We start from the raw sequence: 13,548 nt of genomic DNA, 5'->3' as shown, positions 1-13,548 counted from the left end.
TATATAAAAGAAAGGTGGGGCTAGTGTTTGAGGTGTTCTATTAATTCCAACAAGCAACAGTTAATTCTTGAAGCATCAAATAATTTGCTTTAATTGTTTTTATAGAAAGAGAAGTAGAAAGTACAACAAAATATTAATTTATTGAAAATTTTTCAGTGGTTGCTTTGAACCCAGATCTTTATAGGTAGCATATACTTTTGGAGTCCTATTGTAACCTCTCTATTGTGAATTTTCGCTTTTCTATCTTAAAGAATTTTGAATGCTTTCACACTTTCATGTTCCTGGCAGCACAGAGCTCCGCTCACCTGTCTTTTCACACCTTCTTTTAGAGCTTTGCTGGATCATGCTGGCTAATCTGAAAATCTGCAGAACCAATACTAATTATTTAATGACTCATATTCCCTCAATATTAAGCTTCCTGCTTAGCACAGTTGCATTTTTCTTCCTTAACAAAGTTCACATTCATATAGGCAAGAGACAAAACGAAGAAATTAGAAAGAAGTTTAAAGAAATGTCCCTGTTTCTACCTGTGGTTATGAGTAATGTTAGCATCTATTCCTAGACCTTTTTAGATCGATATTTTCATAGTTAGCAATTGTGAACTACAAACGTGATTCAGAGTCAGACTGACTGGAGTCTGAATGTCAGTTGAGACATGTACTAAATTACGCTAAACTTTGGTATTCATATTATGGGAATTAGAAAAGAACTTATCCCATTGCATTATAGTGAAAATTAAGGAGACAAAATATAGAGAATGATTAGTAGATTGTGTTGCACAAACCAAAGTTTGCAATAATGTTATACTTCATTATTCCTATAGTTGTGTTAATAGTAGTAGCACTACCTGTATATGCAATTGTTTATTTTTCTACTTAGCACTACAACACAACCATTTATAATGTATCTTTGTAAAATAAAAATGTATATGGAGTCTTCCATCTGTGGCTTCCTTTTTTTTTTTAGTTACCATCCCGCCTAGCTTGCACAATGCTGAGGATCCAAATATTGGCTTCTAACTTAGGAGGATTGCTGCATATCTTTCTTATGCCCCACTCTTTCAGTGTTCTGCTGATGAAGTGTTATTGTGTATCAATGCTTGGCTATTCCTGTTGACATACTTATACATTATTCTTGATATTTTACCGATAACTGACCATTGTCCATGAATTTTTCTTACCATGAATCTTCACCTGTGGGTCATAAAAAACAAAAATTGAGAGGAACTACCCAGTTGACTTGCATATATAACAATTCAGTAACCACAATTACTGTGTGTCTATTGATAAAGACATAATTAAATTGCAAAAAAATATATATAGGCACTTCCATTAAGAAAATCATAAAATTCCGCTGAAGAATGTGTCAGAAGATTTAGTATGAATGGCAAACTATACTTTTTTGTAAGATAAGGAGCTATTTAGAATTAATGATATTAAATCTTCCTAAATTATTCTACAAAATATCTACATTATAAACAGTATCTCAACTGATCGTATTTGATACTTATAATTTTTTCTAATGTTATTCCTGAGAAAGAGTAAATGTCAAGAAATGTACAAAACAGAAGAAGAAATGCATGTATTTCTCACAGGTATCAATCTATAAGATAAAATTTTATTAATTTATATGATATGATAAAAATGAAACAATGAAGAGATTAGTATAAAATAGTTGGGAAGTCAAATCAAATACATATGTGAATTCAGTAAATAGGGGATGCAGAAATTTAAGTCATTGGAAAAGTTTCAGATTTGGGAAAATGTCGTAATTTTTGGTAGAAGTTTTGAAAATGGAAACGTATATTACTAATATTAATTAATAAAATATTATATGCTTTAAATATAAAGCATACAATATATGGTATACTATATATATGTAATATGCTATATGGACCTATCTTATTCCTTAATAAAAATTGGTGTCTTTATACATTTATAATTAAATTTCTAAAAATCCCAAACATTCTAGAAAAAACACAAGCAAATTACAAAAAAAAGAATACCCTTTGTTTGTATGTCATAAAGTCAAAATCTTTGAAGAAAGAGTATAATGAAACTGACATGTTTATTTAAACTTTCAGTTTGGAAAACCTGCCTTAAAGAGCAACAAATAAAAACTTTATAACATTTACTTATGATATTCAAATTAAGCATTGGCTTCTTTAACATAAGAAGAGTATTTATAAGTCAGTAAGAGAATAGATAAAACTAAAAAGAAAATGGGCAAAGGACATTTACACAGGAAATACATGTGTCAACAACAATTTATCAGGGGAATTTAAATAAAAAACAAATATTTTTAGGCTTATAATATTTATTCTTTCTCTAAAATGAGAAATAGTCAAACAAAATAGGAGAAAATCATAGAGAAGAGAGTATCATCAATGTAAATAACCCATTGAGTAAAAATTATTAACATCTTAATGAAAATCTTTTAGGGTTTTATCTCTTGTGTGTGTGTGTGTGTGTGTGTGTGTGTGTGTGTGTGTGTGTGTGAATTTACAGAAATGGAGTAATACAAGACTGCTGGAGTCCCGCTCCGGCTGAGTCCAGGTTCCTGAGGGATGGACGGAGTCAGCGCAATGAGGGAGGAGACGTGAGACTTGGGTTGGTGTCATCAAGTCCAACTTTACTGTGCACAAGTGTCGTTTTTATATTTTTCAGGATTAGTACAGAAATAGCTCTACAAATATTCTCAGAGAGATAAGGAAGTAAAAAACGAGCACAAGAATATCTATTAGCATTCTATTCTATAGAGCATAAGGTTAATGATCGTCTTCTCCACAATAAACTAGTGTTTGTTGTCTCTAAGCTAAAAGAGATAGGTACCTTGACATCTGTTGTAATTCACTGTAAAGTTAAATCAAAGAGAAAAGGTCCAGACCTCCGGACAGGCCAGCATTCTGTCTGTTTACATCCTGGGGGAGCCACCCCTGCCTCCCTCAATCATTTACGCCATTAGTGTAGATGGTTAATGGGAACAAAAGGCAACTCCAGGGTATCTTATCCCCAGGGCCATTTGCGTTCTCAGTGGGCAGCAGTTAAACATCTTTACATTCCCGCGCCCCTTAGGGGGTGAAAGCATTCCTTTGTCTTTGTAGAGGAAGGGCTAAGTCCCTTGAGCACATTGGCGGAGAAAATATCATTTTGTTAGTAAGGTAATGGGCTGAAAAGCTAAGCTAAACTATTTATCTTCAAGAATAAAAAGCAGAAACAAGTATAGTCATAACCTTGATAGAAAGCATGCATATAATTCAGAAAATATCAGGGGTGTCGGCTGGCCATTCTTCACCGAGGGGCGTCCCTGTGCCCCTCGGCCCTTCTCAGCCTGGACCCTGTCAGATGGCTGTACAGGCGTCGGTAACACGGCTCCCGGCACATGACAATCTTTAAACTGTTTTTGTGTTTATGTTTTTCTATGTCAATATATTTAGATATAGAGGAATTTTAACTGCAGAAGATTCCTTTAAATGAACTTTTAATAATATAGTTAAACACTTGTTTTACTTTGTTCTACTGCAGTCAACCTCCTCATGTGTGTGTCTCCGCATTTGCTTAATTATCACCATAGGATACATCCCTGGAAGTGGAATGGTTAGAGCAAAATATAGGAATATTTAATTATATATGTTAATATATTCATATCTAATTTTATATATATATTAATACATTCATAATTACGCTATATATTGCCCAGCTGCCTTTCAGAAGGGCTGTCCAACTTATGCCCTACTGGGTTGATGCAGGGTCGGTGAGCCGAGGAGTTGAAAGAAAGATTTCTTGGACTCTCAAGATCTGGCAGTAGTGCTCTTTTATTTAGAGAATAGTATGGAATAGCATGGGGACAGGGCCCATGGGCAGTCAGAGCTTCTGCTGCCACCGCTTCTGCTGCCCCCACTGGCATGGGGACAGGACCCATGGGCAGGCAGAGCTGGCGCATGGGGACAAGACCCACGGGCAGTCAGAGCTCCTGCTGCTGCTTCTGCTGCCCCCGCTGGCATGGGGAAAGGACCCATGGGCAGGCAGAGCTGGGCGTGGGGACAAGACCCACGGGCAGTCAGAGCTCCTGCTGCTGCCCCAAGTTGAGGGTTAGGGCTAAATTTAAGGCATAGGTATGTGAGTCATCTCTTTACGAGACAAAGAAAAAAAAGTTAAAATGGTACCAGTGCCGGTAGGGTCCGGCCATTGGGCGGTCCCACAACTTTTAGATAAGAATCAAACCGGATTGAGTAAATGGCAGAAGTCACCGCTCAAATATGATCTTCAACTAAAGGCAAAGGAGGATTTTGGGGTGGGGGATCAGTTACATGAGGTTGCCAGACAGTAAACAACTTAAGTTCTTGCCTTCCCCATTAAGAGTTTCCAGAGATAAGGTCATCCCCCCTTCCTCCTGGCGCAGAGAGGGAGGCATGGAGATTTCCTTCACAAATGCAACTGTCTCTGATCAAAGGGCAAGCAAATTCCACTCCTCGGAGCCTGCTTCTTATCTGTTAAGGGTTAGGGCTAATTTTATAAGGTATGGGTATGTGAGTCATTTCTTTACAAGATAAAGGAAAGAACATGAAAAAAAAGTTAAAATGGTACCAGTGCAGGTGGGGTCTGGTCATTGGGTGATCCCATGACTTTTAGACAAGAATCAAATCGGATTAAGTAAAGGTTAGAAAGGTTAGAAGTCATCACCCTAAATCAGTTACATGAGATTGCCAGACAGCAACCAACTTAAGTTCTTGCCTCTGGCATTAAGAGTTTCTAGAGATAAGGTCATCCCCCTTCTTCCTGGCACAGAGAGGGAAGCATCTTTACAGATAGAGGTTTCCCTTAGAAATGTAAATCTTTCCCAACAAAGGGACAAGCAAGCAAATTCCACTCCTTGGAGCCTGCTTCTCATTTGTAGTTTTAAAAGTAACCAGCCTAAATGTCCTCATCATAAACCGTTTTAAAATTAAGCAGCCTAAAAATCCTCATCAGGTGTATACATGAATTTCCATTTCCTAACAATAATGCTGACAATGGATGGTAGCAGTCTTTCTTTTAATCACTGATATTCATGCTGGGAACTAGAGTTAGCAACTTAATTAGTAGAGTTTCATAAGGAGTATAGTGTTTAAATGATGTAAGAGAACTTTAACAAGTACTGTGGGAGTCAGAGGAGGAAGCAGGTTCAAAGAAGGATGACATCCAGAAAATAATTGCTAGTATCTAGTAATATTTCTTTTCTTTCTCCCTTTTTTCACCTAATATTCATCTTCCTGGCGTTTTCCTGTTCACTATAAATAATTTGTAATGATACATAGACTATAGACTATACTTGGTTACAATCTGTCCCTTCCCTCAGCTACATCCTTTAACCTGCTCCAAAGGAATCACTTTATGGAGAAAAGTCACTTTACTATTTCAAAGCAAATTGGATGGCTGCACACAAATAAAACTTTAGTTTGCCTTGAGTTGCTTATTATTTATAGAAATGGCTAAACACCAAAACACTCGGCAATGATCAGTGGGACTGAGAAAAAATTTGAGATGTTATCCATTGTAATTAGTATAACTGAATTACAATTTTAGTAGTCAATTTCAAGTCTCCTTTTATCTGTCATCTCCTGATGGATCATTCCTGTGGTGACTATGGTAAACATTTGTCATAGTTATTGGCATTTACCTTCAAACGTATTAGAAAGGAAACAAGGTTTCTTTTGACTGCCTTCACCAGTACAGGGCACTGCGATAGAATATTACCACCAAGTGATTAGGTTTTCTTTTGCATCTAATAGTAATGAACTAAGGTAAAGACCCCATATCCAAAACTAGGAAAATTTGTCTTTTTAAAGAATGCTTGGAAAGTGTGTTGCTTTGAAATCTGGTCAGGAAGAGCAAAATGCTTTGAGAGTTTCACTTTTCTAGTACACTTCCTTCTTTTCTTCATATTTGTTAACATTCTTAGTCATGCCTAGATTGAAGAGATTGTTAACACACTCTTGTGTTTTTTCTCCTTAAATTTTGAAGTGCCAGTTGACAATCTTCATTTAATTTATCTTCACAAGATATGAAGTATCCTCAAATAGGACTTTTTCTTCAAAGATTTATTATCTAAATGAAATTAAATAACCAAAACCCAAGTAGAGTTATCAAAGATATTATTTAGTAATTTTAATTTAGTACTCAAAATAATTTCATAGACTAGAATTATGTTAGATATAATCTACATTATTCTATTTCCTAAAACTTTTTATAATATTATGAATATATTTGGTTCAAATATTGTGTTCTTAAATATACATAGTTATTGCAATCTGCTGATAAGCATATTAACTTATTTATTCATTATTTACTATAAAAGTATTAATAATGTACTGTTCATTAAATTATTCTTTCAAATTTAAGAATAAGTTACTGTGGCATTTTATTTTTGCAATAAAATATATTTGTAATATAACTGACTGATGGAAGTTCCAAACATATGACAAAAATACAGGGATATTTTACTCTCCGTTATATGCAGAACGTTTAATTTATTTGAAAATGAATATTTAGATATTATCATGTTCAAAAGACAGCCTTATTGCCATTACTCATTGTATTATAATGATTAAATATGATGATACATACCTTACCCAATAATCTTTGTTCAGACACGTGCTCAGAAATGAGAGAATTGGCAGTGATTAGCTCTCTAAATGGGCAGAAGCTGAAGCTAAAGCCATAGAGAAGAATTTGGTCAAAGAGTGAGACCAGCATCTAAAGTTGGTGCAAACATAACCTTGAGATCAGTAAATATTCTCCCCCACTTAGTCCATAATAATTCTTAATGTGTAATTTTAGTTTATTAATAAAAGTTTGAATACATAACCACTTTCATGAACTGAATAGCATGGGCTAAAACATCATAGTCATAATAATGATTTTAATTTCTACATTGTAAATTTTGGCTATGTCAGAACCTTCTGAGAATCCTGCTGTGGGACCTATTCATAAGCAATTAATTCTTGCTTCAGACCTATTCTTCTACTTGGACTTCTCTTCCTCTGAGATGGAGAAAAGAGTAGCAGGGTGAAGAGAGGAGGGAATTGCTAGCAGACAGAAGAAGAAACAAATTTTGGATCATTTTGGAACGAAAACAGATTAGAAATCATCTTTGTTCCACGGTTTTGTCCCCTCCACAAAGGGGCTCACTCTGTTGTTTGACCCTAGATGCCTACTTTGTACATTTTATAGAATAATCTAGTACTTTATCCAGTATGACTATTTATGTGATAACTCAGTGTGATTTGGTAAGTTATTTAGCCACTTCTCCATGCTGGTGTTGGATCACTTGTGAAATGGAGATGATAATGGTACCTTCCTATTTTATAAGACTGTTAAGAGAATTACATTTATCATGATAAGATCTTAGAAAATTACTTTTGTAAGATCCCATTAATTGCAGATGATGATGATTATAATTTATAAAATATTCCAACATTGAAAGAGCTGTATTTAGTTCTCAGTTTATCAATTTGACTCAAAATTTCACCAAATCCCAAATTAAGGAATTTATAAATGTAGTAGGCAGAATGATGGTCTCCTAAAGAGGTCCATGCCCTTATCCCCAGAATCTGAAATATACTACTTACATGGCAAAATGGACTTTGCAGTTGTGAGCAAAGTTAATGACTTTGACATGGGAAAAGTATCCTGAATTATCTTGGGGAGCCAAACCTAATTACACAAAACCTTAAAATCAAAGAAACTTTCCTGGCTATGGTCAGAGAAAGAGTTTTTATGACAGAAGCAGGGTCATACAGATGACATTGTTAGAAGAACTCAATTCACTGTTGTTGACTTTAAAGGTGGGAGGGTGGGTACAAACCAAAGAATGCAGGGGCATCTAGAATCTACAAAAGGCCAAGAAATTGATCTTTCTCTAGAGCCTGCAGAAAAGAGCACAGTCTTGACAAAGCCTTGATTTTACCCCAGTGAGACCTATGTTGCACTTCTGACCTATAACTGTAAGATAATCAATTTGTGCTACGTCACTAAGTTTGTGATAATTTTTTATAGCATCAATTCAAAATGATTACAATAAAACTAGAGTGGAGAGGGTACTGCTCAAGATCTGTCCCTGGGTATACAGGATTTGGTCATGATTTATAGAAATAGTTTTTTGGAATTTGGAATTCTGATAATGAACTATTGTATTAATCAGGGTTTCCTAGAGAAAGAGAACCAACAGGAGATTGATTGGTTGATTGCCTGATTATGAATAATTGGCTTACACAATTACATAAGTGGTGAAGTTCCACAATCTGCTGTTTACAAACTGGAGACCCAGGAAAACCAGTGATGTAATTCCGTCTGAATCTGAAGTCCTGAGAACCAGGGGAACCAATAGTGTAAATCCTAGTTTGAAGGCAGAAGTCTGATGTCCCAGCTCACATAATCAGGCAGAAGAGGGGGCAAGTTCTCCCTTCTTCTGCCTTTTGTTCTATTCAAACCCTCAGGGGATTGCTAATTCCCACTCACATGTGGGGAGGACAATCCACTTTACTAAGTCCACCTATTCAAATGCTAATTTCATTCATAGACAGCCTCACAGATACGTGCAGATACAATCTTTAGCCACGTATCTGGGCACCCTGTGTCCCGGTCAAGTTAGCACTTAATATTAACCATCACAGCTATTCTCAGTGAGAGTTGTGTAGGGCAGAGAAGAGTTGATAATCAGGGAAGAAACCAAGTGTTAATATAGAAAAGCCTTAGTCACATGGAAGCAGACAGCAAATGATGGAAAGCAACACAGGAGGCTGTGCATTTTGAAGATTATACCTGAGAGGCAACATCTTGGGAATTCATCAAGTCCTGTGGGGAATCAATATTGGTGTAAAAACATTACTGAATGAGACCGGAAACAGAGGCAAGACAGGTAAATAATTTTAAATGATGTTTTATCAAGGAAGTCTATAGAGGTTGGTGGATTCACTTGCTAGACCAACTGAATCCGGTAAGAGACAGTATTAACTCTAGTAAACAGAATATTCCAAGCCCTCATAAATTGTTCCTTTCTTTCCTCTCAGGGGCTCGATAAACACGAAAACTTACTCCTTCTATTTCTGGCCTGCCCTGCTGCCTTCAGAGTTTCCATTCTGCTATGTTATGCACAGAACAAGTAAGTGAACCAGCTTAAGTGAACCGCAGAGAAGACCCATCATAATCAGTGAATATATTCTCCTTGATGTTCCCAGCACATACAAACACAGTATGGTGAAATTCTGAATAATTCATCATAATCAATATTCTGTGTTTCTGGCTAAAGGCAAGGTTACAAGACAGGTAACAAGGGCAGTCATCAAAGAGTGCTTTTCATAACTGAAATGAAAAGATGGTTGTTGAAATATACCCTTGCTAACATGCTGGGAATGTTCAGAGACTGGATAAACACACTTAGAGTTGATGTACATCAACTCTAGTTCAGCCTGTCTTGCAGGCAACAAAAGACAGAAGTGGTTTAGGACTGCTGTTTCCATAGAAACTATAGATTACTACAGTTGTCAACCTTATTTAATCGAAACTGCCTTGACAAGTCAGTATTAGAAAGAAGGTTCCATATAAATTTGAGACTATTTTGAAAGGACTTAAGTTTTAGCATTTGAAGTACAGACAGCTCTTCCAAAATCACTAGGCAATTTGATAGCCTAAATACCTCTCCTGTCTCTCCTCTCTCTCCCCATCCTATGTGCAAGATGCAATCACCATTGAAATGATCTCACTCATGATAGCCATCTAAACAGACTCCCTGTTTCTACACTTTTCTGCCTAATTAATAATGGATTTTGAAAAAAGAGTAATCTTAAGCAAACAAATAATGAATATTATGCTGTAAACTAATACTTTCTTATTTTCATAAAAGTAATCATCACAACCCTCACTGTCTCACAAACGTCCTGTGTATTCTACTTCTGCCTTCTGGTGTATTGCTTTTCCTCTTTCTCGTCAATTTTTGTCGTTTCCTGACTGGAAGTTGTTCAGTTCCCCATCTTGCTATGCTCTCTTCCAATTGAAAGTTTTTGCATACGATTGCCCCAGCCTGAAAAGTCCTGGACCCTCCTAAACAATTCTTTCCTTCACCTTTTCCTGATTATCTCTTAGTCATCCTTTTGATTTCAGTTTGTATGTCATTTTCTGAGGAAAACCTACCCTGACTCCTCAAACCAGGTAAAATTAGAAACTTGTCCAACAAATGGATTACCATCTTTTACATACATTTAACAATAAATGATTTGCTAAATGTCTTAGAGTTAGCTCTCTAAATGTAATTCTTTTCTATATATATTTGATTGGATTTACTTAACTTTTTCCACATGCAATTTTATTCAGAAATATTGGGAAATAAACTATTTCACTATTTTTAATTAGAGGAATTTGCCTTCTTTGATGAAGTGATCAAGAAACCAAAATATACTGTATAAAATAAAATATACATTATATTTAATATATGCTAATAATGAGTATGTTAGTGCCTACAAACATAGGTTCCTTACCTGCTACACAAGAGGGGCCAAATAAAAACTGGAATGCAAGGAAAGGGTTTTTATTTTGGGTGATATCAGCTGGGAGATAAGAGTGAGCCCTCAAATTCATCTCGTTTTGTCTTCTCTCCTCAAAAGATGGGAGGTCAGGGGTTTTAAATGTTTGTGAGGAATGTGGCTGCTTGTAGGTGGCAGGAATGTCATTGGCCTTGCTGGTCGGAGCTTTCCCACCAGCTTGTGTTAGTCCTTGTGAGGCTGCTGACAGGGAGGAGGATGATAAGGGTATTTGCAGGTGGACTACCTTGGTTGTTTGTCTCCATGGCGGATAGTGGATTCTGGAGCCAGGAAACCAGGGAGTAAGCAGGGAATGAGTGTTTGGTTATAACCCCACATATGCTGGATTTAATGTAGGGGAACTGATATCAGAGCCAGCATCACATGAATACCCTGAATTGACTTCCCACTAACCAAGTTGTTATAGAAATAGATAATTCTAGGTTCCTAGAGTTAGAAAAAATCATGATGATCATGTTGAGTCATTCTCCTACTTACCACAGGCTTCTCAACTGCATCCGTGACAAGTAATAACCTGGCCCTGAGAATTTGATCTCACAAGATTTTGATGGTGGCTCTAATAAGAGAAATTAATTTTAAGTACTGAATCGTATCTTCCCCCTACAGCTTCTACTTAATTTGGCCGTCTTGCTGCAGGCCATAACTTAAATAAGTCCAGGAGGTAATAGTACATAAAATAACTGAAAGCACGGATTTTTTTCCCCCAATCTATCTTTTCTTCTCCAGTCTAAAAACTCGTATGTCTTCCAAGTTACTGTTTTGAATGATACAGTTTTGGTCAAACTTAGGTTTAAAAAGAGTGTCTTAAATTGCGTTTAAAATTCTTGATAGAGTTGTATCTATTTAATGTTCAGTTGTTCATTTTATTTGGTCTATATGAGTTTGAACAGCCCCCAATAGCTTAGTTGATGATAATCACATTATCATGTTGATATTGCTAATAATTTTGTCAACTGAAATGTTATATATTGTGGCATTCAAAATTGCATTTTTTCTCTTTTGCTTATTTTTAAGTTCTACCTACAGGGTATTCTTTTTTCTTCTTCTTCAATGTTTGTATTGTTCGATTTGATGATTATCAAAACTCTGGAAATTTTAGTTACGGATTTTCATTATTCACTGTTTGCTACGTCATCTTTGTACCACACATATATATCATCAATAATAATTCAAAACCTACTGTAGGGACTTAAATATTTTAAACTAAAAGAAAATGGTTGGGGAAATTAACCAAGACATTTGTTGACCAATACATTTATTTTTTAAATTAACCACTTTTAATTAAGGTACTTTTTTGTCTCTTTACAGGTAATGACTGGCTAAATCAACCCTTAATAGCCTGTTTCCTAGATGCAGATAACCAATATATTATAGTGTACCTGTACATTACAAATTGTTTTCCTTTTTTAACTCATCTCTACTATGTGCCCATGTACTACATGAGTCTAAATTTATTAAAATCTTCATACCTATCAGAAGTTTCTTTGGCTACCATTTTGCTATTAGGTTATGAACTGACCCACAAAGGCAAGTTAAAAGAATCTTGATACTCTTTAGTTGCATAGATTTTTTTTTTCTTTCAAATCTATCTGCTCTAAAAGCTCTAATGACACAAATGCCCGTAAAACAGGGCAATTGAGCTCAAGTGGAGGCTTCATGTGGTCAATTAAGCAGGAAGGTTTTTTTCTTTTAAAGCTTTCAAATATCCTTAAGCTGAGAATGTTTTATTAAAGGGGTTATTTTACTTTTAGTGGCTAAAATATTTTTAGGCTTCGAAGCCATAGTCAGTCCTTAAGGGCTCCTTGGAGAGAATGAATGATCTTTTATCATCAAAGCACTAAATGAGAACACCATTGGCATAGCTGTATTATCATAAAGCAAATTTAGAAACCAGATTTCTAAAAGGGCATGGAATTGGCATAATGGAAAAGGCCAAGTATGAGTCCTTGTGGAATTTTCCCATGTGTTGAAGAGAATGCAGATTAACTGGAGTTGCAGCAAATTGAGCATGAGATTATAAAAATAGGGCATCCTTGCAGAAGCCACACACCAACCATATATATAGGTTATTGTGGCTTAAATCTTCTTCTACAGATAATAACAGTTCAAGGATGATTGATTTCCTTCTAAACACTTCTTCACCTCCTCTCATTGACCAGTCAGTGAAATAAAACATAGTTCATTGTAGAAGATAAAGTTTAGGTCACCTCCATGTGAATACCCAACACTGAGTTATAGAAAAACAATGATACTTTCTTTCGTAGTAAAAGAAAAATCATGAACTTACTGGCAATAGCTTTGTATCGTTTAAAATACATAAGATGTAGCAGTATATAATATAAAGGATTGCTATCACACAGATAAGCAAGTTAATCCCTTAACTTGTCCTTTCAAAGCAACCCCAACTGTATACACACACACACACACACACACATATAACGTCAGAAATATCAACCCCCCAATGTTGGTCTAATTTCTGCTGTGCCTACAATCACCAAGACTGTGGAATTTAAGTTAAAAATATAAACGTGGTTAATTTTGAGAGTTGCTACATCATGTAGCTTACAAATAACAATTTCAAAATATCGATCCTTTGAATTTTTTTAAGGTGAGTAATTGGGACTTAATATGTATAAGATCACATATTTAGAATAAACTTAAAAAAGTGCTAAATCAATGGTGTAAGGAGTAGGAGTTTGAATAAATGATTTCTAAATGGGTTGCAGGCTCAGGCAGTTGTAACAAAATTATTCAGAATTAATACGAATTCAAAAAATTTTATCTAAGGGGACATAAGTGAAGGTAAGGACAGAAAAAATGTAGAGCACGAATCCATTGGGCGGGATGTTTAGTGCTCTTGCTTTGGGTGATTCCCCAATGCTTCCTCAATAGATAACTTCAAGCTCAAGGAGGAAAACCATTCAAATCAGTTAGATCTTAATACTTTTAAATTTCCATTGATTGAATTCAGA

This window comes from Equus przewalskii, chromosome 14 (assembly GCF_037783145.1).
Source record: "Equus przewalskii isolate Varuska chromosome 14, EquPr2, whole genome shotgun sequence".
NCBI lineage: Eukaryota > Metazoa > Chordata > Mammalia > Perissodactyla > Equidae > Equus > Equus przewalskii.
Note: the sequence above shows the minus strand (reverse complement) of the source record.